At 37.7% G+C, this 16,898-nt stretch overlaps 1 pseudogene; it reads left to right on the forward strand.

Moving 5' to 3' along the window:
* Positions 1-16,099, forward strand: part of LOC114888059 — a 31,128-nt pseudogene extending 15,029 nt beyond the window's left edge.
* Positions 16,100-16,898: the final 799 nt, after the last annotated feature.

Here is a 16,898-nt window from a genome sequence, read left to right on the forward strand (position 1 = left end):
CAACCCTCTGAGACAGAACAAGGAAGAAATAGAAAATATAAACAAACCAACCACAAACACTGAAACTGAGACAGATTAAAAATCTTCCAACAAAAAAATCCCAGGACCATAGGGCTTGACAGTTGAATTTTATAAAACGTTTAAAGAAGAGCTAACATCTACCCTCCTCAAACTCTTCCTAAATATAGCAGAGAGAGGAAAACACCAAAACTCATTCTATGAGACCACCATCACCTTGATACCCAAACCAGACAAATATGTCACAAAGAAAGAAAATTACAGGCCAATACCACTTGTAACTGTATGCTAACACATATATATGGAATCTAAAAAAAAAAGAAAAAAGAATGCTCTGAAGAACCTAGAGGCATGACAGGAATAAGGATGCAGACATAGGGAATGCACTTGAGGACACAGCGAGGGAGAAGGGTAAGCTGGGACGGAGTGAGAGAGTGGCATGAACTTATATATACTACCAAATATAGAATAAATAACTAGTGAGAAGAAGCTGCATAGCACAGGGAGATCAGCTCAGTGCTTTGTGACCACCTAGAGGAGTGGGATAGGGAGGGTGGGAGGGAGACGCAAGATGGAGTAGATATGGGGATATATGTATATGTATAGCTGATTCACTTTGTTATAAAGCAGAAACTAACACACCATTGTAAAGCAATTATACTCCAATAAAGATGTTAAAAAACAACAACAACAAAAAAGAAAAAACAATATGGGCTATTTTTACTATAGGTATCCTTGCCTCTACTTAAACAAGTGTTGCACAGTTTTCTAGAAGCAATGCCTAACATGAACTCCCAATATATTAGAACGGTCAGTGATTTGTCTTTCATGTAGTAAGTAATTATTTTGTAATTTTGTTTGCTTTTTCTTAACCTCATTTTTTTCTCACTATTATCATTTGGACATTCACTGAAAATCTTTATGATATATAGGATTGCTTCTGAAAAGTAATTCATATCACAGTAGAAAGCTAGTACCCATGAAATATACATTTCCTAACATTTACCTTATCAGTGGAAGCAATTTGACTTTACTTTAAAATGGTGGTATGGCTTTGAAAATCCAAATGCTCTGATGCTTTCCAGCAGAATGTGGAATATGCTATAGATTTGTAAGTTATGTATGATCATGTTCCTCCCGTGTCAAGAGTACATGTTACTGGGGACTAAGGTATGAGGGTAGAAGAAGGGTCTATTGTTATTTTTCCTAGATATATTCCCTAAATATTAGTTTTCTCATCAGGATACAATGGGCTATGTTTGTTCTATTAGATGTTCTAATATTAAAACAAGGAATACTTTCACCAGAGATTGCTTTTAAGACAGCAACTTATCCATTCTCAAGTCTTCAGGGCACAGGGTTAGCCCTTCTTTCCTAAAAAGAAGAAATGCTGTGATGACTGTAGTGATTTATTCAAATTTACACTTGGAAGTAGGAATGCTACCATATAGTGAACACTGAGTATTGATGAACTCTGAAGAGGCCCATGGGTCACCCTGTGTCCTAATGTGGCTGGGGATGACTTTAATGATTTAATGGTGTCAGAGTTGATGCTGGAGGATCTAATTCTAAAAAGCCTTTTTCAAATGTATGCACCTGGTGCCTTGATGTGGGTGAGTAGAAGGCTTGGCTCAGCTGGGTCTGATGTTCACAGATATAAACAGAGACTCTCTAGCATGACAGTTTCTGCATAGTTGAGCTGAACTCAGCTCGGTTTTACATCAAACAAGATGGAAACTATGGGGCATTTTATAACTTGGCCTTAAAAGTTACATAACATCATCTGTACAGTACTCTGTCAAAGTAGCCATAAAATCACCCTGAACTGAGACAAAGGGATATAAATCCCAATCTTTCAGTGGTAAATATGTTACAGAATTTTAGACATAGAATTAGACAAAGAAATGCATAGACATTTAAAAAAATATTCTAAACTCACTCTTTGATAACAAATTAATTACATACCTTTTACATATAAAATAAACTCCCTTCCAGGATCCCCAAAAGTCCAATCATTTTATGATATCAGTTCAGGCTCATGGTTGAAGATCTCAATCACATCAGAATGCATATGAGTATCTTCGTATTTTGTTCTTCAGGAAAAATTTCTATCAATCTGTAAACCAATTAACTAAAGAGACCAATTTTCTTCCACCTAATAATCAACATCAAATGGAAGAAAAAAAATTACATAACCAAAAACCACCCCTACTCACAATGGAAAAAAGGAAGGTGTACAGAAAGCACCGGTCCTAGCAAATCTGCAATCAAGCCAAGAAGACATGTCTCGTTTCTTGATTAGGCTCCAATCCTGCTTCCTGGACTTTTGGTTATATCTTCTGGACATTAAGTTCTACCTTCTCAGTCACCTTTCCTTTTCCATTATAAATAGGCAAGGTCTGTAGCTGAGTAAATATCTCAACCTCCTTTCTACCCATAGAATTTTGGAGTCCACTGAGATATTTTCATGCTGTATTTTGTGCATGGAGTCCAGGTTGCTACAGTATTCTTAAACTGTGCTTCTTATGAAACTTTTCATAATTTAGTCCATTAAACAGAAAACTATGTTCACAAGTTTCCTTGAAATTAACCCTTCTTTACCAAAGCTTCCTCTGAGCTTGCTGTAAGACTACAATTATAAAATTCTTAGAAATCCTGTTGTTTCAGAGAGAGGGACAGTGAGGCACACTTTTGAGAACTTTTGTTTTCCTTATCTGAAAGATTCTATGAGACATTAGCTTAAGATTCTTTGTTTGTTTGTTTGTTTTTGAGTTTTTTTTCACTTTTGCCTTTTTATCTTTTTAATTTTTTTTGAATTTTATTTTATTTATTTTTTATACAACAGGTTCATATTAGTTATCTATTTTATACATATTACTGTATATGTGTTGATACCAATCTCCCAATTCATGTGACCACCACCCTCCCCCCACCTGCTTTCCCACATTGGTGCCCAAACGTTTGTTCTCTACATCTGTGTCTCTATTTCTCCCTTGCAAACCGGTTCACCTGTACCATTTTTTTCTAGGTTCCACATATATGCATTAATATATGATATTTGTTTTTCTCTTTCTGACTTACTTCACTCTGTATGACAGTCTCTAGGCCATGCACGTCTCTACAAATGAACCAATTTCATTCCTTTTTATGGCTGACTAATATTCCATTGTATATATGTACCACATCTTCTTTATCCATTCCTCTGTTGATGGGCATTTAGGTTGCTTCCACGACCTGGCTATTGTAAATACTGCTGAAATGAACACTGGAGTGCATGTGTCTTTTTGAATTATGGTTTACTTTGGGTGAATGCCCAGTAGTGAGATTGCTGGGGCTATAGTAATTCCATTTTTAGTTTTTTAAGGAACCTCCATACTGTTCTCCAAAGTGGCTGTATCAATTTACATTCCCACCAACAGTGCAAGAGGGTACACATTTTTCCACACCCTCTCCAGCATTTGTTGTTTGCAGATTTTTTGATGATGGCCATTCTGACCAGTGTGAGGTGATACTTCATTGTAGGTGCGATTTGCATTTCTGTAATAATTAGTGATGTTGAGCGGCTTTTCATGTGCTTCTTGGCCATCTGTATGTCTTCTTTAGAGAAATGTCTATTTAGGTTTTCTGCCCATCTTTTGATTGCCTTGTTTGTTTTTTAATATTGAGCTGCATGAGCTGTTTATATATTTTGGAGATTAATCCTTTGTCCATTGATTCATTTGCAAATATCTTCTCCCATTCTGAGGGTTCTCTTTTCATCTTGTTTATAGTTCCCTTTGCTGTGCAAAAGATTTTAAGTTTCATTAGCTCCCATTTGTTTATTTTTTATTAATTTTTTTTTTCAGTACGCGGGCCTCTCACTGTTGTGCCCTCTCCTGTTGCAGAGCACAGGCTCCAGACGCGCAGGCTCTGCAGCCATGGCTCACGGGCCTAGATACTCCGTAGCATGTGGGATCTTCCCAGACCGGGGCACGAACCTGTGTCCCCTGCAATGGCAGGCAGACTCTAAACCACTGCGCCACCAGGGAAGCCCCCATTTGTTTATTTTTGTTTTTATTTCCATTACTCTAGAAAGTGTGTCAAAGAAGATCTTGCTGTGATTTATGTCAAAGAGTGTTCTTCCTATGTTTTCTTCTAAGAGTTTTACAGTGTACGGTCTTACATTTAGGACATTAATCCATTTGGAGTTTATTTTTTGTATGGTGTTGTTAAGGAGTGTTCTAATTTCATTCTTTTATATGTAGCTGTCCAGTCTTCCCAGCACCACTTATTGAAGAGGCTGTCCTTTCTCCATTGTATGTCCTGCCTCTTTAGTCATAGATTAGTTGACCATAGGTGCATGGGTTTATCTCTGGGCTTTTTATCATCTCCCATGGATATATTTTTCTGCTTTTGTGCCAGTAGCATACTGTCTTGACTGCTGTAGCTTTGTAGCATAGTCTGAAGTCAGGGAGCCTGATTCCTCCAGCTCCTTTTTTCTTTCTCAAAATTGTTTTGGCTATTCGGGGTCCTTTTTGTTTCCATACAAATTGTGCAATTTTTTTGTTCTAGTTCTGTGAAAAATGCCAATAGTAGTTTGATGGGGATTGCACTAAATCTGTAGATTGCTTTGGATAGTATAGTCATTTTCCCAAAGTTGGTTCTCCCAATCCAAGAACATGGTATATCTCTCCATCATTTTGTGTCATCTTTGATTTCTTTCATCAGTGTCTTATAGTTTTCTGAGTACAGGTCTTTTACCTCCTTAGGTAGGGTTATTCCTAGGTATTTTATTCTTTCTGTTGCAATGGTGAATTGGATTGTTTCATTAATTTCCCTTTTTGATCTTTCATTGTTAGTGTATAGGAGTGCTAGATATTTCTGTGCATTAATTTTGTACCCTGCAACTTTACCAAATTCATTGATTAGCTCTACTAGTTTTCTGGTGACATCTTTAGGATTATCTATGTGTAGTATCATGTCACCTGTAAACAATGGCAGTTACTTCTTTTATGATTTGTATTATTTCTTTTATTTCTCTGATTGCTGTGGCTAGGACTTCCAAAACTATGTTGAATAACAGCAGTGAGAGTGGACCTCCTTGTCTTGTTCCTGATCTTAGAGGAAATGCTTTTGGTTTTTCACCATTGAGAATGATGTTTGATGTGGGTTTGTTGTATATGGCTTTTATTATGTTTAGGTAAGTTCCCTTTATGCCAACTTTCTTTGGAGGGTTTATCATAAATGGGTGTTGAATTTTGTCAAAAGCTTTTTCTGCCTCTATGGAGATGATCATACGGTTTTTATTCTTCAATTTGTTAATATGATGTATCACATTGATTGATATGCATATATTGAAGAATCCTTGCATCCTTGGGATAAATCCCCCTTGATCATGGTGTATGATCCTTTTAATGTCTTGCTAGATTCTGTTTTCTAGCATTTTGTTAAGGATTTTTGCATCTATATTTATCAGTGATATTGGTATGTAATTTTCTTTTTTTGTAGGATCTTTGTCTGGTTTTGTTATCAAGGTGATGGGGTGGCCTTATAGAATAAGTTTGGGAGTGTTCCTTCCTCTGCAATTTTTTGGAAGAGTTTGAGAAGGATGGGTGTAACTCTTCTCTAAATGTTTGATACAATTCACCTGTGAAGCCATCTGGTCCTGAACTTTTGTTTGTTGGAAGATTTTATTCACAGTTTCAATTCCAATACTTGTGATTAGTCTGTTTGTATTTCCTGTTTCTTCCTGGTTTAGTCTTGGAAGGTTATAACTTACCAAGAATTTGTCCATTTCTTCCAGGTTGTCCATTTTATTGGAATAGAGTTGCTTGTAGTAATCTCTTATGATGCTTTGTATTTCTGCAGTGTTCATTGTAACTTCTCCTTTTTCATTTCTAATTTTATTGATTTGAGTCCTCTCCCTCTTTTTCTTGATGAGTCTGGCTAATAGTTTATCAATCATTTTTTTCTTTTCAAAGAACCAGCTTTTAGTTTTATTGATTTTTGTTATTGGTTTCTTTGTTTCTATTTCATTTTTTCTGCTCTGATCTTTATGATTTCTTTCCTTCTACTGACTTTGGGTTTTGTTTTTTCATCTTTCTCTAGTTCCTTTAGGTGTAAGGTTAGATTGTTTATTTGAGATTTTTCTTCTTTCTTGAGGTAGGCTTGTATTGCTCTAAACTTCCCGCTTAGAACAGCCTTTATTGCATCCCATAGGTTTGGATCATTGTGTTTTCATTGTCATTTGTCTCTAGGTATTTTTTGGTTTCCTCTTTGATTTGTTCAGTGATCTCTTGGTCATTTAGTAATGTATTGTTTAGCCTCCATTGTTTCTGTTTTTGTTTTTGTTTTTTTTACTTTTTTTCCCCTGTAATTTATTTGTAATCTCATCATGTTGTGGTCAGAAAAGATGCTGATATGATTTCAATTTTCTTAAATTTACCAAGGCTTGATTTGTGACCTGAGATGTGATCTATCCTGGAGAATGTTCTGTGTGCACTTGGGAAGAAAGTGTAATCTGCTGTTTTCAGATGGAATGTCCTGTAAATATCAATTAAATCTATCTGGCCTATTGTGCCATTTAAAGCTTCTGTTTGCTTATTAATTTTCTGTTTGGATGATCCCTCTATTGGTGTAAGTGAGGTGTTAAAATCCACCACTACTATTGTGTTAGTGTCGATTTCCTCTTTTATAGCTGTTAGCATTATGTATTGAGGTGTTACCATGTTGTGTGCATATATATTTATAATTGTTATATCTTCTACTTGGATTGATCCCTTGATCATTATGTAGTGTCCTTCCTTTTCTCTTGTAACATTATTTTAAAGTCTTTTTTATCTGATATGAGTATTGCTACTCCAGCTTTCTTTTGATTTCCATTTGCATGGAATATCTTTTTCCATTCCTTCACTTTCAGTCTGTATGTGTTCCTAGGTCTGAGGTGGGTCTCTTGTAGACAGCATATATATGGATCTTACTTTTGTATCCATTCAGCCAGTCTGTGTCTTTTAGTTGGAGTAATTAATCCATTCACATTTAAGGTAATGATCAATATGTATGTTCCTATTACCATTTTCTTAATTGTTTTGGGTTTGTTTTTCTAGGTTGTTTACTTCTCTTGTGTTTCTCACTTAGAGAAGTTCCTTTAGCATTTGTTGTAGAGCTGGTTTTGTGGTGCTGAATTCTCTTAGCTTTTGCTTGTCTGTAAAGCTTTTGATTTCTCCATCAAACCTGAATGATATCGTTGCCAGGTAGAGTAATCTTGATTGTAGTTTCTTCCCTTTCATCACTTTAAATATATCATGCCACTCCCTTCTGGCTTGTAGAGTTCCTGCTGAGAAATCAGCTGTTAACCTTTTGGGAGTTCCCTTATATATTATTTGTCATTTTTCCTTTGTTGCTTTTAATAACATTTATTTGTCTTTAATTTTTGTCAATTTGATTACTATGTGTCTCCACGTATTTCTCCATCTGTTTATCCTACCTTGGACTCTGCGCTTCCTGGACTTGGCTGGCTATTTCCTTTCCCATGTTAGGGATGTTTTTGACTATAAACTCTTGAAATATTTTCTCTGATCTTTTCTCTCTCTCTTCTCCTTCTGGGACCCAAATAATGCAAAGTTGGTGCATTTAATGTTGTCCCAGAGGTCTCTTAGGCTGTCTTCATTTCTTTTCATTTTTTTTCTTTATTCTGTTCCACGGCAGTGAATTCCACCATTCTGTCTTCCAGGTCACTTATCTGTTCTTCTGCCTCAGTTTTTCTTCTATTTGTTACTCCTAGTGTTTTTGTTTTTGTTTTTGTTTTTGTTTTCATTTCAGTTATTGTATAGTTCATCTCTGTTTGTTCTTTAATTCTTCTGGGTCTTTGTTAAAGAGTTCTTACATCTTCTTGATCTTTGCCTCCATTATTTTTCCAAGGTCCTAGATTATCTTCACTATCATTTTTCTGAATTCTTTTTCTGGAAATTTGCATATCTCCAGTTCATTTAGTTGTTTTTTCTGGAGTTTTATCTTGTTCCTTCAACTGGTACATAGTCCTCTGTCTTTTCATTTTGTCTGTCTTTCTGTGAATGTGGTTTTTGTTCCACAGGCTGCAGGATTTTAGTTCATCTTGTTTCTGCTCTCTGCCCTCTGGTGGATGAGTCTATCTAAGAGGCTTGTGCAACCTTCCTGATGGGTGAGACTGCTGCTGGGTAGGCCAGGGTGTTGCTTTGGGGGCAAAGCTCAGTAGAACTTTAATCTGCTTGTCTGCTGATAGGTGGGGCTGAGTTCCTTCCCTGTTGGTTGTTTGCCCTGAGGCCATTGAGCACTGGAGACTACAGGATCTTTGGTGGGGCTAATGATGGATGCTGGGAGAGCTCACACCAAGGAGTACTTCCCAGAACATCTGCTGCCAGTGTCCTTGTCCCTTTCCTCCAGATCCCCTTTCCTCCAGGTTCTAATGACATTTTCTATTTTCTTTTTTTTTTTTTTTCAGCTCTTGTTAGTAACTTTTTGTAGGCCTATCAGGCTTCTCTAACAGTGTCTTCAAAACTCTGCCACATCTTATCTGAATAACCAAAGCAATTGTGAAAAAGAAGAACAAAGCTGGAGGCATAATGTTTCCTGATTTCAAACTATATTATAAAGCTATAGTAATCAAAAAAGTATGATATTGTATAAAAAAGACACACAGATCAATGAAACAGAATTGAAATAAGAAATAAACCCATGCATATATGTTAAATTAATTTACAACAAAGGAGCCAAGAAAATACAATGAGGAAAGGACAATCTCTTTAATAAAATGTGTTGGGAAAACTGGACAGCCACATGCAAAAGACTGAAACTGGACCATACACACCAAAATTAACTCAAAATGGATTAAATACTTGACTGTAAAATCTTAAACCATAAAACTCCTAAAAGAAAATATAGTTGATAACCTCCTTAACATTGGTCTTGGTGATGCTTGTTGGATTTTCAAAAACAGCAAAAGCAGAAAAAGTAGACAAGTGGGACTGCATCAAACTAAAAAGCTTCTTCACAGCAAAGGTAAACATCAAGAAAATGAAAAGGCAACTTACCAAATGGGAGAAAATATTTGCAACTCAAATATCTGATACAGGGTTAATATTTAAAATATGTAAAGAACACATACAAGTCTATAACAAAGAAACACAGGGTCTGTTTAAAATTTAGGCAGAGGGGGCTTCCCTGGTGGTGCAGTGGTTGAGCGTCTGCCTGCTGATGCAGGGGACGCAGGTTCGTGCCCCGGTCCGGGAGGATCCCACATGCCACAGAGCAGCTGGTCCCGTGAGCCATGGCCACTGAGCCTGTGCATCTGGAGCCTGTGCTCCACAATGGGAGAGGCCACAACAGTGAGAGGCCCACGTACCGCAAAAAAAAAAAAAAAAAATTAGGCAGAGGATCTGAATAGACATTTTCCTAAAGAAGACACAGATAAATGAAAAGGTATTCAACACCACTAATCATCTGTGAAATGCTAATCAAAACCATAATGAGATATTACTTCACGACTGTTAGAATTGCTATTTTCAAGAAGACGGGAACTAACAAGTGTTGATGAGGACATGGAGAAATGGAAATTCTTGTGCACTTTTGGAGAGAATGTAAATTGGTGTAACCATTATGAGAAGCAGTATTAAAAACAGATCTACCATATCATCTAGCAATTCCACTTCCAGGTATTTACTCAAAATAAATGAAAACTTTAACTTGAAAACATATATGCTCTCCCTCATCTCTATAGCATGATTATTTACAGTAGCCAAGGTGTGAAAGCAACCTTAGTGTCCATCTACGCATGAATGGATAAAGAAGTTGTATATGTATACATACAGATACACACACACACACACACACACACACACACACATGCTGGAATATTATTCAGCCATAAAATGAAGGAAGTCTTGTTATGTGCTACAACATGAACAGACCTTAAGGACATAATGCTAAGTGAAATAAGTTAGAGAGAGGAAAACAAATATCATATAAACTCACTTATATGTGGAATCTAAAAATCAAAATAAAACAAAAAAACAAGCTCACAGAAAAAGAGGTCAGATCTGTGGTTGCCAGAGATTGGGAGTGCAGGGTGGGCAAAATGGACAAAAGTGATCAAAAGGTACAAACTTCCAGTTATACAATAAATAATCATGTGTATGGAATATACAGCATGGTGAATGTTGATAATAATACTGTATTGTGTGTTTGAAAGTCGATAAGAAAGTAGATCCTAAAAGTTTTCATCACAAGAAAAAAATGTATAACTATGTGTGGTGATAGATGTTAACTAAACTTATTGTGATAATTTCACAATATATACAAATATTGAATCATTATGTTATACACCTGAAACTAACATGATTAGTTGATTTGCATGGGGGTTGGTTAAATGGTGTTGGAGTTTCCACTTCTAAGATGTCTTCTTCCCCCTTATGGTTGGGGCTTTGATGAAGTTGGATGGAAGGCTGAGAGTATCTGGGATTTTTGGCAGATAGCCTAATATAGTATTTTCAGAATGACAGCACTGGAGTAGTTGAACATCTTTCCTGGTGGTTCAATGCTCTAGCAAACAATACAGAATCCACATGAGCTTCCTGACATTGAAGGTATTTCTTCAGTTCTGTGTCGGCCAGAGCAATGGTGAATTCATTCATGTTTATGAGTGTCTCAAAGAAATTGGGGCCAAGTTTTAAAACTACCATATTGGAAATTCCACTTTTATATGTGAAGTATAGTGGTTCTGTTCCTCTGGAAAACCCTATTACAGATTTTGGTACTGAACATGGTTTTAGAGGCACAGAATTTTTAAGATGAGTTTTCTGAATTGGTTGTGAGGTTTCTGGAATTGACTTTCTAACTTGATTAGATTTAAAGACATTAATGACTAATTCCAGTAGTAAAGAAGACACTAACAGCCCATGGTATGAAATGGTCACAGATATGCAAAATACCTATATTAGATAGTCGTAATCTATCACTTGTAAGAAGCAAGGAGCTGAATGACTGTGTGTGCCCTGAGGGTAACCCCTATCTCCTGTAGCTGCAATACTGAGATTGCTGAAAATCAAACACAGAATCTTATCCTGGAATTGCATGAATTACAATGCAAATTGAGCTCCAAACTTGGCAGGGTGTTTACTTTTAAAGGGAGGGAATTGATTGGGAAAAAATGGTATCTTTTAAATTATGATGTTGGCATGTGTGAAGACCCTTGATGAAACTGGAGACATTAGGTCCCTAAATTCTGCTGGAAGACGTCTCCCAACTTCCAGTGATATTTGCCTTACTGGCCCCATCTGCATTGACTAAGGAAACTCTCATGGCCTTCCCTCAGGCAGTAGCCATACAAGACAATGCTAATTCTTCAGAGTACCCACCCTCAGCACTCTTCTTTTTTTCTAGACCTTTAAGTAGACTCAAGTGCCAACAGGCCCCGTAAAGGTGAGGTACAAAGTGTATTACACTACAAAAGAATTATTTGCATTTCTAATTTATACAGAGAAATACAATTAACATGCATAGGGATGGATACTAAGGATGTGGGATAATAGTGGAAGGAAGATATAGTTGGATCACATTGAATTTATGGATGTGGGTTCACTGAGTAGAGATTCTGCATTTAATGTGGCAGCCCCAGGAGTCAGAAAGGGTTGTAACATTTTTTTTTGGTTTGGTTGCCTGAAGCATGGACCAAAATGTGACCCACCATGAGCAAACTGGAAATACCCAAGCTGCTTTGGTTTAATGTGGAGGAAGGGATTCAAAGGCTTAAGGAGATTGGAATTTTGAGGGAATTTTTAATTTAAGACCTACTCACCCACATTGGGAGGTCCCAAAAGCATGACTTCCACTAAGACTGTGAGAAATAAGTTTGCAGTGGGCTTCCCAGTATCCTTGAAGGGCTCAGGGATTGCTCCTCTATATAGGGCAGACCTTAGTAGGAACTGAAGCTACTGAACTGGGAAATTTAAGTGCAATGGGAGTAGTTGTATCCCCAGGTAACAGGGACCAAGTGGCAGCATTAAACCACTAAAGGAAAGTTGGGTGTGATTACCTTAATAGACAGGGGAGTTAAAGTAGCAATCAGAAAAGTCTGACTCCTGCAAATCTATGGCACTGGTTAATAGATCACAGTGTTCTTAGAAGTGAAATAGGTATGAAGCCTACTAAATTCTTATTTGATCTGCATAAGTAAGAAAGTTCTAGATCACACACTTACCAATGCCATGACAGTTTGGAGGTTAACCATAAAAGGCCAAAAAATAGGCAGTGGCCCAATTCCTGGAAATCCCCAGTCCTTCCCTGGAATAATCCTCCACTCATTAGCCTCCAAAATTACCCAGCCCATAAAAACAAACCACAGCATATTTTGGGGACTCTCGTCTTCTGAGATAGCCCACACTCTGTCTGTGGAGTGTGTTTCTCTCTAAATAAATCCACTTCTTAGCTATCAAAAAAAAAAAAAAAAAGAAGTTCTAGATCAAGGGAACAAAATTCTAGCTTGAATCATAAAAACAGTGAGTCACAATCCTCCAGTCAATTTTCAGATTTGTCTTTTACAAAACCAGAATCCGTTGAGTGAAGGAGAGAATAGATCTCCTTGAGGAAGGACTCTGGTTCATGCCCCAAAATTTATGCTGTGAATCTTTTTCCCAGCCTTTTTCCAAAGGGAACTACAATCTTTTACCAGGGTAACTATGCATTGGGGAAAAAGAAATAATCAGACCTTTTGGAGACTAGTAGACACTGGTTCTGAACTGACTCTAAATCCAGAAAACCAAAAACATCACTGTGGTTCACCACTCAGAATATGGGCTTAAAGAGGTTAGATGATCAATGGAGTTGTAGCTCAGGTTCATTTCACAGTAGGCCCAGTGTGGCTTCCAAACTCATCCTGTGGTTATTTCCTCAATTCCCAACTGAATTATTGGAAAAGGTACACTCTGCAGCTAGAAGAAAGTTCACATCACTTCCCTGACCTATAGAGGGAGAGCTATGATGGTGAGAATGGCCAAGTGAAAGCCACTAGAGTGGCCCTACTTACAAAGGTAATAAATCGAAAGCAATACCACATTCCTAGAGGTATTGTAGAGATTAGAATCACCAACAAGGTCTTGAAGGGTATAGCGGTGGTGATTCCCACCACATTCCCATTCAGCTTTTTCCTAGTTGACCTGTGCAGAAGACAGATGGATCTCCAAGAATGACAGTGACTCTCATAAGCTTAACCAGGGTGGTGGCTCCAATTGCAGCTGCAGTACCAGATATGGCTTCATTGTTGGAGCAAATGAACACATTCCCTAGTACCTGGTATTTAGCTATTGATCTGGGAAATAACTTTCTTTTCTCCTTTCCTGTCAATAAAACCAACCATAAGCAGTTTGTTTTCAGCTGAAAAGGACAATAATACACTTTCACTGTCCTTTGTCAGACACTCCAGCCCTATGTCATAAATTAGTTTGCAGGGATCTTGATCACCTTTTCATTTTACAAGATATTACACTGATACATTACATTGATTGAGACTAGTGAGCAAGACATAACAACTTATTTGTTAAGTAAACATTGGTAGTAGTACTGATTGGTAAGATATTTTTGTGCCAGAGAGTGGAGAATAATTCTGACAAAATTCAGGGACCTCTATGTCAGTGAAATTTTTAGGGGTCTATTGATATAGGGCATGCCAATATATTCCTTCTAGGGTGAAGGATAATTTATTACATTTAGCCCCTTCTATAACCAAAAAAAGGCACAGTGCCTAGGAAGCCTCTTTGAATTTTAGAGGCAACATATTCCTCATTTGAGTGTGTTACTTCTCCCTATTTACTGAGTGATATGAAAGTCTGCTAATTTTGAGTGGTGCCCAGAACAAGAGAAGGCTCTGCAACAGGCCCAGACTGCCAACCAAGCTGCTTTGTAACTTGGGCCATATGATCTAGGAGATCCAATGGTGCTTGAAGTGTTGGTGGCAGATAAGAGGAGTATTTGAAGCCTTTGGCAGGCCCTCTAGGTGATATGTAGAGCAGGTCTTTAGAATTTTAGATCAAAACTCTGCCATCCTCTTCAAATAACTCCTTTTGAGAACAGCTCTTGACTGGTTATTGGGCCTTAGTGGAATCTGAATGCTTAATCGTAGGCCAAAAATTGTGTGTGCACAGCAACACTCCATCATCAAATGTAGATGGTATATACATGATGGGGAAAAAACAGGCCCTGAAGGCATAAGTAAATTACATGAAGAAGTGACCCAAGTACCCATGATCCCCACTCCAGCTCACGACCTTCCCTCTTCCAGTCTGCACACGTGGCTACATGAGGGATTTCCTATGATCAGTTAACAGAGGAATAGAAGATTCAGATCTAGTTTACAGTTGGTTCTGCACGATATACAGACACTGCCTGAAAGTGGACAAGTAAATCCTTACAGCCCCTTTCTGGGACATTTCTGAAGGACCCTGGTGGAGGGAACTCCTATTGGAGGCATAAGTTCAAGCAGTGCACCTCTTTGTTCATTTTCCTTGGAAGGACAAATGGCTAAACATGCAAGTGCATACTGATTTATGGGCTCTGACCAATGGTTTGGTTGGATGGTCAGAGACTTTGAAAGAACATGATTGGATAACTGGGAACAAAGATTTTTGGAAAGAGGTATGTGGATTGACTTTTCTGAATGGGTAAAAACTGTGAAGATATTTGTGTTTTCTGTGAATGCTAACCAAATGATGAACTTAGCAGAGGAGGATTTTAATAATCAAGTGGATAGGATGACCCATTCTGTGGATACCAGTCAGCCTCTTTCTCCAGCCAGCCCTGTCATCATCCAGTGTGCTCGTGAACAAAGTGTTTGTGGTGGCAGAGATGGAAGTAATGCATTGGCTCAGCAAAATGTTCTTTCACTCACCAAGGCCAACCTGGCTATAGACACTGCTGAGTGCCCAATCTGCCAAAAGCAGAGACCAACACTAAGTCTCTGATATGGCATCATTCTCTGGGATGATCAGCCAGCTACCTAGTGGCAAACTGATTACTTTGGACCACTTCCATCATGGAATGAGACTCCTTTTGCTCTTAATGGAATAGACACTTACTCTGGATATGGACTTACCTTACTTACACACGTGTTGCTGCCAAAACTAATACCCATGTATTTATAGAATGCCTTATGCACTGTCAAGTTATTTCCCACAGCATTACTTCTGATCAAGGAACTCACTTCACAGCAAAAAACCCTTCAGCAGTGGGCTCATGCTCATGAAATTCACTGTTCTTGCCATGTACACCATTTTCAAGCAGCTGGTCTGATAGAATGATGGAATGACCTTGTGAAGATTTAGTTACAGCATCAATTAGGTGACAATACATTACACGGTTCATGCAAGGTTCTGTATAAGGTTGTATATGCTTTGAATCAGCATTTAATACATGGTGCTATTTATTTCATAGCCAGAATCCATAGGTTTAGGAATCAAGGGATGGAAATGTGAGTTGCACCATATACTATTATTACTTTTGCTTCAAGTTTCCATGACATTATTCTCTGCTGGCCCTGAGGTCTTAGTTCCAAAGGGAGAAATATTTCCACCAGGAGACACAAAAATGATTCCACTAAACTGGAATTTAACACTGCTTCCTGGCCACTTTGGCTTTCTCATGCTTCTGAATCAAGTAAAGAAGGTAAGGTAGTTACTGTACTGGCTGGGGTGATGGATCTTGTCTATCAATGAAGAAATTGGACTGCTACTCCACAGTGGAGTAAGAAAGAGTATGACTAGAGTACAGGAGATTTCTTGGAGTGTCTCTCAGTGTTATCATGCCCTGTGATTCAGGTCAATGGAAAAAATAAAATATAACCCAATCCTGGCAGGACCGCCACTAGTGACCCAGATCCTAGAGAATAAAATTGTGGATCACCTCACCAGGTTAAGAACCATGATGGGCTACAGTGCTTGCTGAAGGCAAAGGGAATACAGATTGGGTAATGGAAGAAGTAATTCCAATGACTAAGTACAGCCACATGACCAGTTATCACAATAAGGACTGTAATTACCATGAGTATTCCTCCTTAGTGCATGTGCATGTGTGTACTTGACTGGATCACAGATATCTGATTCAGCATTATTTTGGGGTATGTCTGGAAGACTGTTTCTGGAGAAAATAAGCATTTGAATCAGTAGACTGAGTAAAGTGGATTGCCTTAACTAGTGTGAGTGGGCATCACCCAATCCATTGAGGGTCTGAGTAGAACAAGAGAAAGAAGGATTCACTTCACTCTCTCTCTATATATAAATATATATATATATATATAGAAAGAGAGAGAGAGAGAGAGAGAGAGAGATTATACATTATACAGAATGTATAAGGAAAGGAATGTATGTGTAAAGACCACAGATTTAGTTGATTTCCTCAGGACAACTAAATGTAAGTAGCAGAGCCAGGGCATGACACTACATATTCTTTTTTATTTCTCTGTTATTTTCAGAATAGAGAAAATGGAAAAGAATGAGCTATGGCTCAAATCAGTTTTTCTTAATATGTCTGAATTCACTATGAGAAGGGAAAAAAGTGGTGAGACAGCCTAAAGTAAACTTGTATCCACTATGCTCTTTCTGAATATGTTCTTGCACATAACTGAAGCTTTTGAGAAGCTCTGTCTTTCTCTTGGCATACTATAGTTTGTTTGGTAAGTCGTTTTTTCTGCACATACGTTCTACTCTACAAATAAATTATGCAATTTTCAAGAAACAAGTAACTGGTTTGTTTATATCACTCTCCAACTTGTCCACAATGGCATAAATGCCATTTAGGCAATTATATAAAATGTAAAGTTTTTTGGAAACAATTTATCTGCTCTTTCTGTCTGTTGTGTGCGTGTGCATGTTCAAATTTGA

This window comes from Monodon monoceros, unplaced genomic scaffold (assembly GCF_005190385.1).
Source record: "Monodon monoceros isolate NGI ecotype Baffin Bay Population unplaced genomic scaffold, NGI_Narwhal_1 Super_Scaffold_8, whole genome shotgun sequence".
NCBI lineage: Eukaryota > Metazoa > Chordata > Mammalia > Artiodactyla > Monodontidae > Monodon > Monodon monoceros.